The sequence below is a fragment of the Rhagoletis pomonella genome, unplaced genomic scaffold (genome assembly GCF_013731165.1).
Source record: "Rhagoletis pomonella isolate Grant_MI unplaced genomic scaffold, Rhpom_1.0 Rhpom_scaffold_00009, whole genome shotgun sequence".
Classification (NCBI taxonomy): domain Eukaryota; kingdom Metazoa; phylum Arthropoda; class Insecta; order Diptera; family Tephritidae; genus Rhagoletis; species Rhagoletis pomonella.
The window spans coordinates 5,686,425-5,690,758 of record NW_023458563.1 but is presented as its reverse complement, the minus strand read 5'-3'; positions in this window follow the sequence as shown (position 1 = coordinate 5,690,758).

Genomic DNA, 4,334 nt, shown 5'->3' with positions numbered 1-4,334 from the left:
TGCGTAATTTGTATACCAACTTATCACTTCGTTTGATAAGATATCGTAAATTCTCTTTTTTCAAACTGTCCGGATTTGGATAAGTAGAAACATTAAACAAAAAATCTCTAGTAAAGCTTTCCCAATCACTTTCCGTTTCGAACAAGTTATAATACTTCATTTAATTTCAATATTTTTAGTTTATTTTACATATTGCATAATTCTTGTTGGAGCAGATGAATTTGTGTATATTTCTACAAAGTAGTTACAGTCTTGTACCACTGTGCCTGCGCTGCATGCATAGGTGCATACATGAAACATATCGGCCGATGTTGTTTTTCTTTATCTTATTTACATATGTACGTACATGCAAATGTCTTTGCTACAGCAAGTGGGTACGCACATAGTTACGCACATCTTAACTTAGTTATATACATATTTACATACATTCATATATATAGGGTTATACATATCAACGCATTCCTTAGCATAACAACACAAATACTGTAAATTGTTATTATCAATTGTTCTCTCAACATCATTCGATGTTACGATAACTGGTTCTTTCCAATAAGAGTTTTGCTTTATAAGTTTCTAGCACAATGTACAAGTGGTTAGTCGAAATAAATCAGTGAAAATTAGCAGTCGAGTTTTTCTTCTACGAGGCTCATTAATTTGAGTTCAAACAGTGGCGACCGTGACGGGGCTTATACCTGGCAAATGGCTAAGTCCTGAATTCTTTAAATCGTTGTAGTGCATTTTTTTCGTTACACGTTGAACTATGGTGTTCAAACTATAATTACGGCACTCAATATAGCATCATTTCGAGTCACCGCTAGCTACATTTAATAATGAGCAAGGCAAAAGCAGAAAGTCAGGAGGAGCAGTTATCCGGGTTACGCCAACAACGCGCCACAATGGAAAGAAATTTAAAAAGCATCGCCGCCAAAATCGAACAAGATAAGCCGGGTGATCTTGCAGTCGTTGAATGTCGAGCGGAAATTTTGGAGGCATATTTTCAACAAATTTGCCAATTGCAAACGAAGATTGAAAAAATCGATCCAGATGACGAGCATCGAGCCGAAATTGAAGACTTATTCGTCGCTGCAAAGGCAATGATATAAAGGCGTATAGGCAAGGGCAGAAAAGATAAGCCTGATGACTCCGGTGTCGTTAATGTGACAAATTGCTCCAATATCTTGCACCAAAGTCGTCTACCGTCATTAAAGCTGCCTAAGTTTGATGGCAAATACGGTGAATATAATCGCTTCATTACATCGTTTCGAAACCTGGTTCATGAGGATAAATCTATACCAGTCATCGACAAATTTAACTATTTATTGAGTTCTTTGTCAGGCAACGCATTGAACGTCGTCGCACCGTTCCAAGTGTCAGAGGAAAACTACACAAAGGCACTCAAACAACTTGAGGAGCGCTACGACAAACGGGTATTAATATTTTTAGAACACATAACTAGCTTGTTCATTATTCAAACCATGCCAAAGCCGGATCCATCAAGTCTCCGCACAATTCTAGACACAGTTTCTGCTCTCCGAGGTTCGTTGTTGTCTTTGGGCTCCGAGGCAGACGTTATGATCGCGATAATTATTCAATTAGTTTTATCAAAGATAGATGGAGAGTCAAAACTTACTTATGACAGGAAGCAAAGCTTCGAAAAATTACCAACTTGGGAATTCTGTTACGACACTTTAAGTCGGCATTGCCAAATTCTCGAAAGCAACATGAAACCGCAATATGAAAGGAGCAAAGGCGCACATCATAAGCAAGCATCAAGCTCATTCGTGACTGCACAAAGCAAATCACCATCGAATTGTTTAAAATGCCAGTCAACTGATCATCATTTAGCAAGTTGTCCTCAGTTCCTGTCGCTTCCAGTAGGGGACAGGTATAAGTTGACCAAACAACTGAATCTTTGCCTCAACTGTCTTCGTAAAGGACACATGATTTCAAAATGTCCTTCCAAATCAAAACGCCGTGTATGCCAAAATTCACACCATACCGCGTTGCATCGTCATATCTCGGCAGATAACAATGGAGCTCATATGAGTGAAACAATTGCGTCGCAACCACCTGTTCAATCGTTAGTATCACAAAGTACTCGGCGTGCACTTATTCCTACAGCTCTTGTCTTAATCAAAGACAAGTATGGCAGTTTTCAAACAGCGCGGGCTCTTCTAGACTCGTCCTCTGAAATTAACTTCATTACTGAAGAGCTGGCTAAACGACTTCAACTTGGGTTTCAGCGAAATAATCAAGAAATTCCTGGTATTGCAGATGTTCTAACCAACTTGCGGTTTTCAGTCAAAACAGTTATTAAATCTCGAGTGTCTAGCTATGAATTCACTTCAGATCTTGCCGTCACAAACCGAATTTCGCTTCAGCAGCCAGAACATTGTTTGGACACTACCAACTGGAATCTTTCAGAAGGCATTATACTGGCTGATCCGCTCTTCTACAAACCACAAAAAAATCGATTTGTTGCTAGGCTCGCAAGTCTTCTTTGAAATATTCATCGGTAACAACCAAACACTAAGTGAATACTCACCGCGACTAATCAATACCACATTGGGCTGGATTGTTGGGGGAAAATTGGACAGCAAGTCTAGATCGAATTTATACACGTTCAATGTCGCTACGCGTAATGGACTTGACACAATACTGAAAAAATTCTGGGAACTTGAAGATTTCGCAAAAGACCAGGTGAAACATTCCATATATACTCCAGAGGAACAAGAATGTGAGAATCATTTCAAGGGGCACGCTAAGGTGCTCGCAAATGGTCGCATTGTAGTCTCTTTGCCATTTGAGCAGTCTCCAAATTTACTTGGAGAGTCCATCGACATTTCTAAACGCCGTTTCCTGCAACTCGAACGTCGCCTTGAACGTGATGCTGCATTAAAGGAAATGTACTCAGCATTCTTGCAAGAATTTGGATCTTGGGCATATGAGCCCATGTAACGGATTGGAATTGACTTCTCCACATTACGTAATACCACACCACTGTGTAGTACGACCAGAGAGTTCGACAACTAAGTTGCGTGTGGTATTCGATGCGTCAGCTCAAACCACAGCACATTGCTCACTTAATGACCTGGTTATGATTGGGCCCACAATTCAGCAAAATCTTATCTTAACACTATTAGCATTTCGATTGCATCGTTACGGAGTTACCGCTGACATTTGCAAAATGTATCGGCAATTTGTCGTAGAACCGCAAGATCGTAGCTATCAATTAATTTATTGGAGAACATCTGTAAATGATCCTCTAAGTCTTTTTCAGTTGAACACGGTAACATACGGCATGGCATGTGCTCCATTCTTGGCCATCAGAAGTCTTCACTTGATTGCAGATCTTCACGAAGAAAAATTTCCAGTCGGCTGTGCAACTTTAAAAACGGATATGATCTCCTAACGGGCGCAGATAACATAAGCTATCTACACATAAAGGCCGTTGAAACAACCAAGCTCTTAGCAGAAGCAGGCCTACAGCTAGCTAAATGGAAATGTAGTCATCGCGAGTGGCGAACAGACTCTGGAGAGTTCGAAATAAGGCTCGAAGATATGGATGTGACCAAGGCTCTCGGTATGGCATGGAAGCCAAAAGCTGATGTTTTTTGTTTTAAATATGACCTGCCAGTGAAAGAATATCCAACGAAGCGGTCTGTCGTTTCAACTGTGGCACGTTTGTACGACGTATTAGGCTTTGGTAAGTCCAGTGATAGTTCGCTGTAAAATCTTAGTACAAGAACTTTGGATACGTCGCCTTGGATGGGACGAGACACTACCCAATGAGTTGAGTAACCACTGGAAGCAAATCGAGGCAGACTTGCAACATCTAAATTCCATTGAAGTGCCCAGGTATGTACAGTCAGCATTGACTTATAAATGTGATGTAACTACATGGCTTTGCAGATGCATCTCAACGTGCATACGGCTGTTGCATATATCTTCGCGCAAATATAAACGGCCAGGTCGTCACGTCTTTGTTAATATCAAAGTCAAAGGTTGCCCCAATAAGGGCAATTTCACTACCACGTTTGGAGTTGTGCGCAGCCGTCTTATTGTGTTCAACTTGGAGCAAAATAAAAACTAAATTAGTTCAATATATTAATGATATTAATTTTTGGACGGATTCAAATATCGTTTTGCAGTGGATCAAAATGCATTGGTCAACACTAAATTGTTTCGTGGCCAATCGAGTTTCGGAGCTGCAGATGAATTCAGTAGGCATAAATTGGAGATATGTACCTACGAAGCAAAATCCGGCAGACATTGTATCACGCGGTTGCATGGCACGTGAACTTTTAAACACTATGTGGTTTAAAGGACCAGCA